Source organism: Myotis lucifugus, unplaced genomic scaffold (genome assembly GCF_000147115.1).
Source record: "Myotis lucifugus unplaced genomic scaffold, Myoluc2.0 scaffold_34, whole genome shotgun sequence".
Classification (NCBI taxonomy): Eukaryota; Metazoa; Chordata; class Mammalia; order Chiroptera; family Vespertilionidae; genus Myotis; species Myotis lucifugus.
The window spans coordinates 214,415-230,058 of NW_005871082.1; positions in this window are offsets into that span (position 1 = coordinate 214,415).

Below are 15,644 nucleotides of genomic sequence, written 5' to 3' on the forward strand. Positions count from 1 at the left end.
CCAAGGCGCCTTATGTGCCAATCCCAGCTCAGCCTGGTTCAGTGACCCTGAGTGGGGGGTGAAAGGATTAAGAAAAGACAGACAAGAGAATGAAAGCTGGGTCTCGGTGGGACACTGCTCCCTGATGAGGAGACAGCGCCAGCGCCCACAAGCTGTGTCTTTATTTTATAGCAGATGCCACGAGGCAAAGTAGGGGCGTGATCACGTTGTTTACAGCATTCTTGTGAGTTTCAACCTCACTTAACTACATGCACCTGAACTCTATCACAAGGCACGTGGGGCTACGTGTTTGGACCATAGGTTCAAGCTTACAACCACAGCCGTTGGTTATAATTGTACTGGGTGGGCCCTGCCCTCCAGCTGGGACTTGGACGTGGCAATGAGAGGACCCTGTCCTTTCATTAGTCCGAGGCTTGAACCTGGCCAAAACACCGTAACGGCGTCCCACATCTAATATAATCATGACCTCATTACTGTGGCGTTCCACCCATAATCATGACCTCATTATTGTGGTGTTCCACCCCTAAGAGGGAGGGTGCAGGGAGCTGTGGGTGCAGCAGGGCTCATGAGGGGCCAAATCGAGCAGCCACCTGTGGAACACTTAAGTACCTAAGTACTGGGGTCTTTGGTGTCTTTTTTTTTTTAAATCCTCATCCTAGGATATGTTTTTATTGATGAGAGAGAGAGAGAGAGAGAGAGAGAGAGAGAGGAAAAAAGGAGGGAGAGCAAGCAAGCGAGAGAAACCGATCAGTTGCCTCCCGAATGTCAGGGATCGAACCCGAAACCTAGGTATGTGCCCTGACCGCCCTGACCGGGAATTAAACCAGCAACCTTTCACTGCCTGGGACGACACTCCAACCAACTGAACCACGCCAGCCAGGGCCGTACTTGGGTCTTTGAAAACCATGGGAATCGTGCCAGTCTCGGGTTTCGGTTTAAGGCTTGCATAAAATAAAAGGTCCAGAATCCTAAGAATTGGCGGGAGGGAGGAAGGACAGGGACCAGTAGCTCTGTGTGGGCAATGCAGGGGACACAGTGGACACCTGGCATTTTTCTTGGCTGCTGAGGTCTGAGCCTCCTTTTGGGGTTGGGGTGCCTCGCTTTACAAGCCTTTGGAGGGGCGGCTGGGACCTAGGACCATGGCTGCACCAGACGCCGACTCTCTGGGCAGATTCAGGAGGCTGTGTCCCCAAGAACCGAGGTCCCCAGAGAACGTCCTCAGGCAGCTGTGTTGCTGCAGCTGGATGGGGTCCTGGGAGCAGTGGTGGTGGCGATGCGGGTCCAGGGCCTGGGGTCAGCGGGTCAGTGGAGCAAGCTGCAGCCTCGGCTGAGGGGTGGGGGTGGGGGTGGGGGGTCCAGGCTGCCTTGTCAAGCAGGGAGCTTGGGATTGGCTTTCTTTTGTTTTGCTTGAAACAATGATTGGCAAGGCAAGCCTGCGTCTTAAACACTGGCTGCTGACCAATGGCCTAGAGAAAAGAAACAGTTCTCCTTCAGGAAGCAGACATCCTGGCTGGGGTAGAGTGGGGGTGGGGACCTTGGGCCCAGGGGTGCCTTTTAAGGTGTTGTTTTGCCACCACTTTAGGAAGCCCTTGGTGAGCTGGCGTGGGACAGGCTGGCTGGATGCCGCGGTGACTGGATGAATGAGACAAGTCTGCGTGTGCACATTGTTGTGGTAGAATCAAGAACATAATGGGTTTCTTTCCCAGTTCCTGGCACAGGCTTCAAAAACCCTTGGAATTTCCTGCGAGGAGTATCTGCTGTGCTAATAAGGTGACTCAGGGTGGGTCCCCAGGCCGTTTCAGGATGGGGCTGGGCACCAGAAACACCCACCACGTGAGGAGAGGTGGGGACTCCAGCCAGCAAAAGGAGAGGGCGTCAGAAACTGAGTCCAACGCCTGCCCGCCTGCTCCGTCAGACCTCAGTGACAGCTCTGGACACAGAGACTCAGCGGCGCTTCCCCGGAGTCAGCGCATCCAGGAGCTGGGAGGGTGGTGCTGCGTCCCCGGGGAGAGGGCCGGAAACCGCGCTCCCTCCCAGATCTCACCCTGGGTCCCTTCATTCAGCTGCTCCTGAGTCACAGTCTCAAGCTGTAATCATAGCATTTTCAGTGGGTTCCGTAAGTCATTCCGGAGAATTATAGAAACTGAGGGGGTCACGGGGACCCCCAGTTTGGAGTCGGCGAGTCAGAAGGGTGGGTGTCCTGGGGACCCCAGTGACAGCTGGTGTCTAAAGTGGGGGTAGTCCGTGGGGGACTGAGCCCTTAACCTGGGGCGTCTGACGCTGATTCTGGGTGGTTAGCGTCAGAACTGAATTGCAGTCCCCTCCCCCCCAGGTGGTGTGACCTCGGGAGCAGTGGACATGGGACGCGTATGTACGCAAAGGCATGCTCACACCTGAATTACAGAGACATGGTGTGTGTGCTCGAGTATGTCCACGCCCAACAAGAGGGGCTCGCCTGCGTGCTGACACCCAGGCCAGCCTGCTCCCTAGCTGGCATCCTAACAGCTGGGCTTTGTGGCAGCCACCGCCCCCTCCCACTCCGCCCCGCCCCACCTTCTAGTACCTCTCTCCTGGCTGTACCTCTGTTTTCCCAGAAGAGGGCGCTCCAATCCCACAAGTCCTCCAACTCCGCACAGCTGCTTCAGCTCTCTAAGGCGGGGTTGGAGAAGCACAAAACATGAAGATAGAACCCCAGACTGGCTCGGGGAAATTAAATTCCTACTAGGTGCCTGGAAAAGGCTAATGGCTTCTGCAACACAGATCACACCCCAGGGCTCTCTGGGCCAGAACTCTCAACCTGCCTGGGGAGCAGGCTTCTCCACTCGGGGGCCCACCCAGGTTCTGTGTGGGCTGAGCCTGTACCATTTGGGGACCCTCTTTTAAACATACAGATGTACTAATACAATGTTAGGCATGGGAAGTGGGTGTTCATTTAAAATGAGGGGAAAAAAAGGAGAAATTAAAAAGAAGTTGACAATGGCATAAACCTCAGATCCTCCCAGGGCCTGGGAAGGGGCCTCACCGAGTGAGGGTCCCCGCATGGGACCCCTCTGGCTTCACCGTAAGCCCACCCTGCACTTCCGCCAGCGGCAACCAGACCTTCCGAAGGCAGACTCCAGTTTGCTGCCTGAGCCCATCCTGCCCCCAAAACAGGCTGAAAGGGCTCAGCTCCAGGGGTTCTGCGCTCTGAGCCACTGTCCAGTTCTCCTCGCCTCTCTCCTCACTGCTGACCTTGGGCAGCCAGTTGTAGTCACACCATGACTCTCCCCTCTCTGTCCCCCCGACCCCCACCCCTATTCCCCGCTCTGCCGTGCCAGGGGGCTGCTGCCTCTACCCCTCTGCCACTTGGGAGGCTTCCTTGAGTTCTGGCTCTATGGTGGGTCCTCGGTCCACTTAGTGTTTTTTCAAGACTATAAAACTCACAGCCCCCAAATGCCTTTCCCAAGGGTGCTGTGATTGAGAGGCAGGGAACAGTCCCTTCTTCAAATTAGAGGCGGGGTGGGGGGGGTTAGAATGCAAATCAGAGAGAGAGAGAGAGAGAGAGAGAGAGAGAGAGAGAGAGAGAGAGAATGCAAATCAGAGAGAGAGAGAGAATGCAAATCAGAGAGAGAGAGAGAGAGAGAGAGAGAGAATGCAAATCAGAGAGAGAGAGAGAATGCAAATCAGAGAGAGAGAGAGAATGCAAATCAGAGAGAGAGATCGTGTACATTTATTTATACTAAAGTGTAAGTGACTTCATTTAAATTCAAGAAACATTTATTAAGGGCTTAGTAAGTGTCCAGTATTGTTGTGAGTTTGCAGAAAGAAATATAATCAATAAGTGCAGAACCCATCCCTGACATGGAGTTTACATTCTAGCAGGAAGTGACCGACCAGAAAGAAATATAATCAATAAGTGAATCACAATATGTTAGAAGCACTATGGCGGGGGGGGGGGGGGGGGGGCAGAGCTGGGAAAGGAGCTCCAGCAGGGTCACTGCTTGGAGGGGGGGGGCTGCAATGTCAAAAAGGGGAGAAGGGGCATTTGGGCCCCGACTTGGGGGAGGGGGGGAGAGCCATGTGGGTACCTGGGGAAGGGCTTTCCAGGGTGAGCAAAGGCCCTCCAGCTGCCAGGACCCCGCCTTACAGGGCTGGGGAGGCAATAAGTCAGCCAGGAACCAGCTGGACCAGTGGGTCTCCCATGAAAGAGGGACCTGAAGGCCCTGGTGAGGCCCCTGAGAGGGAGTGGGAGGGAGGCAGGACCGCCTTCCCCTCTCCCCAAGCTCCTTCCATGAAGCCCTGGCTGGTCCTGCCACCTTTCCAGCTTGGGCTGGGTGCAGTGCTCCATGGGAGTTTGCTACAGGGACCCACACGAGCCTGGCAGCAGTTTGTCAAGGGAGCCCTAGGTGAAAGGGAGGCAGTACAGGCCAGTGGTTAGGGCCACAGGCTCCGCATCAGGCTGCCCTGTGTTGGAATCCTGGCCCAACCACCTCCTTCCTTCTTCCCTCCCTCTTTCCCTCCTCCCTTCCCTTCCTCCTTCCTCCCTTCCTTGTTATTTATGGGGGGCCTACTATGTGCTGGGCACTGTGTGTGGCACCAGGTTGCAGCCTTGAGCATTGTAGTCGGCCAGATGTGAATTCACAGGGCAGCTCTACTCTGGTGACATGGAGCTTAAGCCCTGAGGCGCACATTCAACAAATACCCGTGCAAACACCACCACTGCAATGCCTTCTGGGAAGGAAGGGAACAACGTGGCAGCCATGTGGGCTGGAACCAGTTCCTGCATTAATCTGATTCTCATTATGTGATAATAGGTTCCACGGCCTATGGCTTTGTGAGAACCAATGGAACACTGCACACAGACCACTCAGCACCCCCACCTCTCACACACACACTGTCCCCAGCTCTGCCTAAGTGCTCCTGCGGAGGTGGGGGTGGGGTGGGGGGGCGGGGGGGAGCATTACTGACCTTGAAGCTGGCGGCAGGCCTGGAGCCTGGGCTCAGGCTGTGGCTGCAGAAAGGGTTGGGGGGGCGGGGGTTGTCTAGCACCAGCTGTGGCCTGAGGGGTCCTCTGGGGCAGAGCAGTGGCTGCTTCCTGTCCCTGTTAGAGCCACCTTCCCTCTAGCCTGGCATTGCCCAATGAGTAGAGGGGTCCCTTCCAGTTCCTAGGCAGGGCCTGACGGCCCAGCTGCCACTGCCAGAGTCCAGCAAAATGCCCCAGGCATTCCTGGACCCAGGCCCCCACCACCCCTTGGCTGAGGGGACTGAACAGCCCCAAGGGCAGTCGCCCTGCCAGGTGGGGGCCGAGCCAGCCGCTGGGCAGGGGAGACAAAGAACAAAGCCATCAGACTTGGCTGCGTGGAGGCCTGGCCTGGAGCTGGCGAGCCACCCTGAACTTCCCCTCGGGAAGAATGGCCCTAATGGGGAACAGAAGGCCAGGGTGGGAACTTTTCCACCACCCCTCCCACCAGAGCACTGGGGCTGGCACGCTGTGGGCAGCTGGGGGCGCCCTGGCCCCAGTCACCAGCCCTGGCCCTCCTCCCCTGGTTGTCAGGATGGGTGGTACTGGAAGGGATGGAGATACCCCAGGCCGCCCTGTGCCTCAGTTTCTCTGGGAGGAAGGTCAGGGTGAGACCTCAAACACTGGCCACGAGGACAGCGTCGGACGTGAGACTGCAGAGTGTGTGGATCCTGCCTTCCAGCCGGGGTCTCGGAGACATTCTGTGGTCTAGAGAGAGGCGAGGGGTGGAGGAGGGCCAGGGTTTGCTGGGAGCAGGGTTGGTTTTATGGGTGCAAGCTGTGCAATCACACAAGGCCCCATACTTAGAAGGACCCGGGCCTTGGCTTCGTGTTCTCTTGTCACTGTCTTACAATCTATATGTATAAAACCCTAATATGCAAATGGACCGAATGGTGGAACAACCGGTCGCTATGATGTGTGCTAACTACCAGGGGGCGCATGGGGAACATGGCTGGCGTCGGCCATGGCAGGATGGTGGGTCAGGTGAGAGGGGGTGCCAGACCAAGGCGGGGCACTGGTCACTGTCATCGGGGCGAGCCTCTAGTGGTTACTAAAAATTCTTTGCTCCCACACGCCATGGTCCTGCCTGGCACTCACACCTGCTGCTGGCACCAGCCCTGCTTGCACCCACTACCTACATCGGAGCTGCTGCTCACACCTGCTGCCAGTGCCCAGCACCGGCCCCGATCACCCCTGAGGGCTTCTCCACCGCTCCCTGCTCCTGAGGGGTGATCGGGGCAGCAGCCATCACTTGTACCAGCTGATGGCGCAGGCCCCAACTGCTTCATCAATGGGTGCAAGCAGGGCCTGAGCTGTCAGCACGTGGGAGCAGCAGTGGCGGGAGCGGGGCTGCCAGCAGAGAGGGGACCGGGGGCCGCAGTGGGAGGAGCCAGGCGGGGGCATGGAGGGTGGGCTGAGACCTGCCCCTGTGCCCACCACATCCTCTCGACCCACAGTTCCTCTCAAGGTGCACAAATTTGTGCACTGGGACCCTAGTTCTTAGTAAATTTTAGACAAATTATGCTGCCGGTGCTGCCTGAGGGTCTGGACATTTATCCATAAAAGCCTTCCTGGGAAACAGAACTGGAGGGTGTTGGATCCACCGACCCATCTTCCCCCACAACAACCCTGATGAAGGTGAAGAACTGGAGAGGCCCCCTGTGGGCTTTGGCCAGATGGGATCGGGGTTTCCGGAAGAGAGAAAGAACAGCCCTGACCTCAGCAGGTGGCAGGTAAGGCCAGGAAGAAAGAAAGGCAGGGGCCAGAGGAGTCGTGCCCCTTCTCCTCGGGCCCTGGGCTGCCTCTTCCACAAATGGGGTTGTGGGGAGCACGGATGATCCCCCTCGGCTGGAACTGGCCACTGGAGGAGGTTGGGAGGCCCGTGGGGAGAGGGGGTGGAGGCGGTGAGGCCTCAGAGCCAGGAGAAGGGCTCCTCAGGGGCCTCTGGTCTCCAGCCAGGAGGTAATTCAGACATTTCTCCAGAATGCTGCAGGAGCCCGCTGGCCTTGCTCCCCCAGCCTGAGCCAGCAGGGCCGGGCAGACTCCTGGTTCCTGCCTCCCAGAGGCCTGCCAGCTGCCCCTCCCCACTCACTACAGCTGGTCCCAGGTCAGACAGTGCCGGGAAATGAGCTGGCAGGAGGGGCCCAGGGCTGGGGAGGATCCAGCTTCATAGAAGAGGGTGGAGAGGGGCCTAACCTTGTGTGTGTTAGGGGGTGAGGGGGGAGGAGGTGAGCCTTAGCCTTGAGAGGGTCTGCCAGGGGCCCAGCCAGCTCTCAGAAACCAGGCCCAATCCCTGGCAGAGACTGGCCAGGCCAGGCAGGAGCCAGGAGCCCCGGGGCAGCACCTGTCTCAACGTCCCCACCTTCTGTCCTGAGGCTGAGAACTGGCTACAGGAGACCCCATCCTGGGCATCTCCTAGGATCCCGCCCTGCTGACCCCATCGCCACTAGAATGCAGGGGTCCTGGGAGCCTCGAGTCCTGGGCATCCCTTTAGCTTTCATTCTTCACATTGTAGGACGTTTGCGGCCGGCCAACCTGAGTAAGACCCAAGGGAAAGGGCGAGGGAGGGGATTCGGTGAAATTGGCAGCAAAGACTTGCTTCTGCAGGGGAGGATGGAAGCGGGCAAAAGGGGAGATGAACTTACCAGTTTCACAATGTGTCCTGGGCAGGCTTCCTGGCCGTGGCCCCAGCTCACAACCACGTGCCAGTCTCTGCCTCCCTCCCCTCCCTCCCCTTCCTCCCCCCTGCTCGGGCTGCGTGGTGGCTCCTTTGGGCCCCCTCACACTTCTGAGGCCTCTCCCGGCTTTAACGGTTTGCTTCTGTTTTGCTGCTCTCCTTGCCTACGCCCTCCCATTGCTGCAGATAGGGAAACTGAGGCTCAGAAGGTTAGGTGAGGTCAACAGCTAAGAGATGATCACAACCAAAAGGCATGGCTTCTGCTGCCAGACTCACCGAGGTCCTCCCTGGACAGGGCAGCAGAGCTCGAGTCAGATCCCGTCTTTGCCACTAACTGGCCACAGCTGCCACTCACTGGCTGCAGGGCCTTGAGCCACACACTTGACCTCTCCCAGCTGTAGCTTTTCACTGTAAAGTCCCCTCTCAGGGTCACTGTGAGCACATACTTCACTGGGGATTTGGGGTGCAGGGAGGGGGGAGAGAAGGGAGGGAGGGGGGACTTGGCTCATGCCTGGCTCAAAGTTGTCACTCAACTGATACCATCCACCCCTAACCCGAGCTCTATCCCCACAATTCCAAGCCTGAGCCCGGTCCTCACTCAGGGTGCCATGAGGCCAGCTGAGACCTGGACACATCACTAGGAGAGCTTCCCAGACCCCAGCTGAGCTCCAGCCCCCGGTGCTGCAGAGCCAGTGTGATCCTCCAGTGCCTTTCCTCCGCCCGGGTGGGTCCGGCTGCCACAGCCTCAGGAGGGGCTGTGGGGAGGGGGAGGGGTGTGGGGGGGTCAGGGGGAAGGTGAGCTGTCTGAACTCTGAAGGCCCAATTTGAGTTGCCTTCCATTGTTGAAAGAATCCCAAAGTATCCTGACTAACCTCCAGGTCTACCAAACCCACAAACACTGCAGAACACACATCTTCCCTCATCATCTCCTTTAAGAATAAGAAGGTCCCAGGACAGGCCTCTACATCTGCAGGGCCTTGGAGGGTCCCCTCTGGTTACCCCGGAGGGCAACTCTGCCAGATGCACCCTCCTCCTGACCAGATGATCTTCTGACAACATGGCCCCGGCCTGACCCTCTGACCTCCACTGCCCACTTCCCCCCACCCCCAATGACCTGCTTTTTCTCCGCCCACCTGACTCAGTTCCCCCTAAGCAGAGTTTTTACCTTATTGTGCTCCCCTCCCGTTTTGACCTCTGTTCCTGCCTGAGGCCTGACACTTGGCCTAGACCTCCAGCCATGAGCTCTATACCTCTGAGGAAGCTGGCTGGGCAGAGAGGGGGTTGTGGTCCACGCTCTTGTGAATTGCCTGGGGCCCAAGGGGGTCGGGACACAGAGGGGCTCAGAGCACAGGCTCCAGACCCCATCAGATCCCATTCGCCTTGGGCCAGGGTCACCTCATTGTGCAGCCTGCAGATGTGGGAGGCAGCCTGTGTCCATGGGGCAGGGGAGGGGGGAAGAGAAGGCTGTGAAAGCCAAGTGCCGCGGGCCAGCCTGACACCTGGCCAGGTCGCCCAAACAGTGGCCGATCCACGCCCAGGCCTGCCTTTCCGTGTCAGCAGAAGCGGCTTCGTGTGTTACGCTTGGACACAGCTGATAAAATGGGTGTTCTCACCCTCTTGTCCGAGGTCCCTCCAGGCTCTGTGACTGAGCGGAGGGCAGGCACCTGGGAGGGAGGGAGTCGCCGGCCCTACACAGGATGAGAGCACAGAGGGACTGGGCAAGGAACCTGACCCTCCATGAGTGAGCTGGGAAAAGACAGAGGGCGCCAACTGGGTCCAAATCCTGACTCAGCCAACCACTGGTTTCCGTGACCTTAGCCTCACGGTGTCTCTGCTTTGTCATCTGTAGAATGGGAGCAAGCATACTCCCCTCACAGGTTGTGGTGCGGAGCGAATGCTGCGTGTGGCTGGAGACGGAGGGGTCATGCGTGGTCATTTGTCAATTACACTTCCTAACTTTTCTGTGTATGTGACACATATCAGTGCATGTGGAGCTGTGCACGTCTCACGAACTTGGAAACCTAGTCGGTGTTCGGGGCCTGTTCGGCTTCTCTCCACTGGGCGCCACGAGGGGTGTGTTCCTGCAGCATCCCCCGTGGGCTTGTCACTCTCCCCTTCCCCGAGAAAGAACCCCCTGCACTTTCCAGGAAAGAACCTTGGGGGTGAATCTTAGCTCATCGCCGCATAAGGTCCCTTTGCTTCAAGAGATCCGTGGGGTCCCGGATAGTCATCCTGGGACGGGCAGATAAGCTCAGCCTGCCAGGATCCCAGGAGCAGGAATTCCTGGGGAGGCCTGGACTCGATTTTCCGGGGATGCTCTTCCACTCTTCCTTCTACTTATCCCAGCAGAAGTCTTACCAGATACCAGGAGGGGAGAAGCCGGTGAGTGGGTAGGCGCAGGGGGCTGGGAAGCGATGTTTTTAAGGTCCCGCCTTTGGTCATCTCAGAACGATGATTCATCACTTGCTGTCTGGGGCTCTCCCGGAGCCTGCGACTCAAAGCTTGGCCCCGCTCCTCCTACGAACTCCTCCCTCGGATCCAGGATGAGATAAGTACAGAGATTGTCAGCCAGCATTAGATCCCTTCAGAGCAATTCGACAGTCATTTTATGTCAGTTGAATCCAATAATAAAAAATTTTGGCTTGCATTTTGTATGTCTCTTTGTTCGTTTCATCCCCCCCCCCGCCCCCCTCAGCCTCAGCCATTCTTTTGTGTTATATTTTACAAAAGAAATGGCCCGTCATTGATGAGAAATTAAAAAGAAAACAATGGGGTCTGGACCACAGAGAGCTGGAGAGACTCAGCTCCAGATGTCTCTTCATCTTGGACTTAGAGACCTTAATGTCTGCATGTGACCTTAAAACGTGCCGCTCAGGGAGACGGCGCTCAGGGGGTGCAAAAAGCCCCATCGCCACCCTCACCCCAGCAACACCGAACCTGGCCAGCACCCTCCCCCTCCTGTTCACAATCCTTTCCTTCCCCCCAAACCCACGGGACTTTCTGTCTCCACCACTCATTTGGCAATTTAGCTAATTGAAAAATAGTAATAACGGAGTGCAAGGCTTTGTGCTATGAAATTAGCCAGGCACCTCCTCAATGGCGCTGGCCTCTTGAGGCTACTTCGCGTCTATTGCTGACACATGACGGCTTGTGTATGCGAAATCCCCCACTCCTAGCTTTCAGGCGCCCGGCACTGAGCCCAAGGCCAGCCCTTCTCAGCGCCCACCCCCTGCTGAGCACCGGGCGACTGCAGAAGGCAGATACACAAATATACAAACAGACGCAGCAGTGGAGCTGCCCAGGGGGTTGGCAGCAGGTGGGGAAAGGGAGGAGCAAAGAAACTTCTTTCTTTCACATTCAGTTCCAAGCACCAGAGCTTTTTTGTTTGTGTTAAAACATATTGATTTTTTAAGCCAAACATGCACAAGATAAGACATCCAAACTAGACAGGGAGCGGGCAATGGGAAGGGAGTGTGCACCCCCCTGCAGGACCCCCTTTGGGGGCGGCCACTCCTATCCTCCCTTCAAAGATGTCTGCATCTAAGGGCTATTGTGCAGCACTATCCCCTTGTTGTTGTTTTAATCCTCATCTGAGGATGTTTTCCCATTGATTTTCAGAGAGAGTGGAAGGGAAGGAGTGGGGAGAGAGAGAGACATTGATGCAAGAGGGACACATGGATTGGTTGCCTCCTGCATTACCCAACCTGGGCTGGGGATTGAGCCTGCAACTGAAGTATGTGCCCTTGATTGGGAATCAAACCCGAGAACTTCTGTTCCATGGGCCGACCTTCCAACCACTGAACCGAACCGACCAGGGCCCTAGGCCGGGTTTTTTATGTGTGTATTTTTTACAGCAGTGAGAACACACACACACCCCCTCCGCCTCTGCACTGAGCCTTTTCTGTTTCCACATGAGATCGCGCCGTCAGCTGCCTATGCAGTGGTCGGCAAACTGCGGCTCGGCAAACCACGGCTCACGAGCCACATGCAGCCCCTTGAGTGTGGCTCTTCCACAAAATACTGGCTCTTCCACAAAATACCAACTTCTGAGCATGGGCCACAAAGTTTCAATCTCACTGTACGTGCGCGCCCACACATGGTATTTTGTGGAAGAGCCACGCTCAAAGGGCCAAAGAGCCGCAAGTGGCTCGGTTTGCCGACTACGGGCCTATGGGATCCAGAGCGGGAAGCTTCCTCTGAAACCTGCTCTTCCAGGGGTTCGAACGGGGCCTCCAGCACAGGCACCTGCCAGCTGTGTCAGAGTCACTTGAGACGGATCTGGGGCCACACCCCTGGCCGGGGCTTAGCAGAGGGCACCTGGGATCTGTATTTCTTTAAAACTTTGCAGCCCAGGAACCTGCCAGATCTAAAAACTGGCCGATTATCCACTCCTCTCTAGTGACAAGTGAGGAAACGGAGGCTCGGGGAGGGGAAATGATTGCCCAGGTCACACAGGAAGTTAGTGGCGGGCAGACGTCCAGCCTGGGTGGTGTGTGTTCCACTGCCCAGGCCTGGGGGCCTGTATTAGGGCTGCCATAACCAATGACCACAGACCGGGTGGCTTAGGACAACAGCGATGTATCCTCTCACAGCTCAGGAAGCTGGACGTCCGAAGTCAAAGTGCTAACTGTCCCGCCTCCCGAAGGCTCCAGGGGAGCATCTTTCCTCGTCTTGTCCAGTTTCTGGTGCCCCAGGCGCTCCTCGGTGGTAGACGCATCTCTCCAATCTCTGCCTCCGTCATGCGGCGGCCTTCTTCCCCGTGTGCCTCGGTGCGTCCTCCCGTCTTCTTATAAGGACACTAGTCGTTGGATTTAGGGCCCACGCTAAACCTAGATGATTATACCTGAAGACCCTTAGCTTAGTACATCTGCAAAGTCCCTGTTTCCAAATATGGTCACATCCTGAGGTTCCAGGTGGACATAACTTCGGGGGGGACATCATTCACTGCAGAGCCTTTCTTCGTAAACAGTTCCATGGGCAGGCTGGACGCCTGTTTGGGGCTCCCAACCCCCAGCGTGAGAGGTTCCTGGCAGCCTGAACCCTTGGGTACGGTGGACCCAGAAGGACAGCTCCCGGCCAGGAGCTGCACATCCAAGTTGCTGGGTGGGCGTAGTGATCCCAGCTGCTGAACCTCTTCTCCTGAGAATTGCCCGGCCTACGGAAGCTGCCTGGCCTGCACTGTGGGTTATTTGTAGACAGAGGCAATGCCTGAAGGATACTGGGGCACAAAAGCCAGTCTTCTTGCCTCTGGAGGGACAAACTTGGTGGTGCCATTCCTACCCCAGAGCCCTCTGAGGACGGGCTGGGGAGAGACCTCAGCTGAACCCACCTGTTTGCCAAACATCTTCTCTGTCCCCTCCTGCTTCCCTCACTCCCTTACAAGTTCACCTGAGAGCCTCCCTCAAAAACTGACTTGCACAAGAATCCCCACCTCAGACTCTGCATCTAGACAACCTGACCTCAAACAGTGGGGGAACGGGACCCTGTATGACAGGTTGGGGAACAGAAGTGGTGGCTCTGCTTCCTGAGTCAGCAAACCACCCCGCCCTCTTCCTCACTCAGCCCTCCCCCTGCTTTCACGGGCTGAGCATGCCTGGGCCACCTTGGAAGAGGAGAGGGTGGAGTGGGCGTGGCCGAGGAGGAGGAGGGGGATGAAATAAATAGATATCACCAAGGAGTTTGTATTACGGAAAAAGATGCACAGACGTGAGCCAACCTGAGAGCAATTACAGAGTGATGTGTCAGCACCCCAAAACCAACCGTCACCTCTCGGTGATCTCTGGGACAAGTCACAAAGTGTTTCTGAGCAGGAGTTCGCTCCCAGGTCCCCTCACATACCCGTCCCCGCACCCTTGGCCACATTCTCTTGGTTAAAACACCAGGAGACGTGGGGCAGCTAGAGTCTGACTGCCATAGGCCCCAAGAGTTGTCAGCGCTCAGGATCCAGCAGAGCCGGAGCCATTCTTGTTTGTTAAATGGTTGGTTAATTGGTTGGTTAGTTAGTTAAAGGAAGAGGGAATTCTGGGGCTAATCCAGGCAGAGAACAACTTGGACAAGAGTCAAAGAACGCAAGGCCTGGGGAAGGAAGAGGCTGGAGTCTATGTGAGGCCTGTTGGGAATGGCGCCCAAGAGCCCAGCAGGGAGGCCACGTGGAGGTCACACGGAGGCCTTGTCTGCTGAGAGACGGAGCGAGGACCTCACCTTGGACCTCACCTTGAAAGTGGGTCTGCAGAAGGACTTGAGAAGGAAAATGGCTTGATTGGATTTTCATTTTAGAGAGATCGCTTAGGCGGTGGCTTGGAGGGTATTTGTTACTAGTGTGTGTCATTTATTGCTGCATAACATATTACTCTAAAACTGAGCAGTTGAAAGCAAAGAGCATTTAGGACCCGACCTGGTTTCTGAGGGTCAGGAGTCTGGGAGCCGCCTGGGTCTTGGGGTCCTGGATCAGGGTCCCTCCTGAGGTTGCAGTCAAGCTTCTGAAGGCTTGAGTGTGGCTGGACCATCTGCTTCCAAGACAGCTCACTCAGTGCTGCTGGCGGAAGGCTCCCCCTAGGGCCACTCACAGTGTGGCAGCTACATCCCAGCTGCAATCCAACAGAAGAAAAAGGAAGCCACAGTGTGTTTATGACATAACCACATAGGCACTTCCGCTATATTGTCTTTGTTAGAAGTAAGTCCAGCCTACACTCACAGGGAGAGGAATTAGTCTCCACCTTTTGGAAGGCGGAGTGTCAAAGGTTCCAGAGAGGTATGAAAGCTGCCATAGGTGGTTGGTTAGCCTACAGGCAGAGAGACCAGTTCGGAGACTCCAGGAGAGAGAAGTCATGGTCTGAGCCAAGGCAAGGGTGGTGGGAATGGAGAGGAGGGGGCATCTTGAAGAGTTGTTATGACAGGGATGGCTTATGTAGGGCAGGGAACTGTGACAGGTCAAGAACCAGCTGGTGGGAGCAGCATGGGGAGCACAGCCCTCGGAGGCAGGATCCCAGCATGCCGGGTGGCCTGAACTGCCTCCTCCTGCAAATAGGAAGAGAGTGGTGGGCAACCAAGAGCCTCCAGGAGTGTTTGGTGAGGGCAGGTTTCTGCAGCAGCTCGGGGGCTGGGACCAACATTAGCCACGCTGAAAGCTCGCTGGAGTCCATGTAGGGCCACCCCTCTGCCAGGCTCCATCGGGGAGCACATGACCCAGGCCTAAGCACGTGAGCACTGTGTGTCCTTGACCACCACAATTGACCAGAAGTGGGCATTTTTGCTGAGTGACTGGAGAAATGGTACCATCTCGGTGCTGGGGTTGCTAGCTGCTGTGATATGTCTAAAGCTGCTGAGAGCCGTCTGGCCACCACTAAGTGAAGAACTGCCTGAGAATGAGACCTGCCCCAGGAAAAGCAGCACAGAGAGATGGAAGGAAAGACGTTCTCGATGGCATCATCTGTGCACCTGGATCCAGCCATGCCTGAAAACAACACACCCTAAGACTTCATTAAGTCAATAAGTTCCCTTTGGGGAGTTTTATGCCATTTATAACGAGAGCGTTTTGAATGACTCACTTCCTTGGAGTCAGAACAGCCAGGCTATCTAATCCAGCCGTGACTTCTCAGCCTCTGGGATTCTCTTTTGCGGGTTAGCCCAGAGCTGGGAGTTGTTTTGTTTTGTTTTGATCAAGGGAGGCTTATTCCCTTACATGTGCATCAGGAAAAAGGCCCACTGCACAGTCCTGCAGACTCATAATTAGGAAGGTCATGTGATGATGTCATAGCTGAGCCTCGCATGTGCTCACATATGTGCATGCCGTCTAGTGCAGCCTGTATCTGATCCAAACCTTATCTCTATCGGGCCCCCGTTGGGGTCATTCAGTTTCTGCTCAAACTCTCCCGTGGGAGAGGACTGCGCCTGGCTCACCGTCAACTTTCCCATTGAGCCCGAACCAAGAGCATAGCTAGAAGGTTCTTCCTCCATCTGACTGAGCCA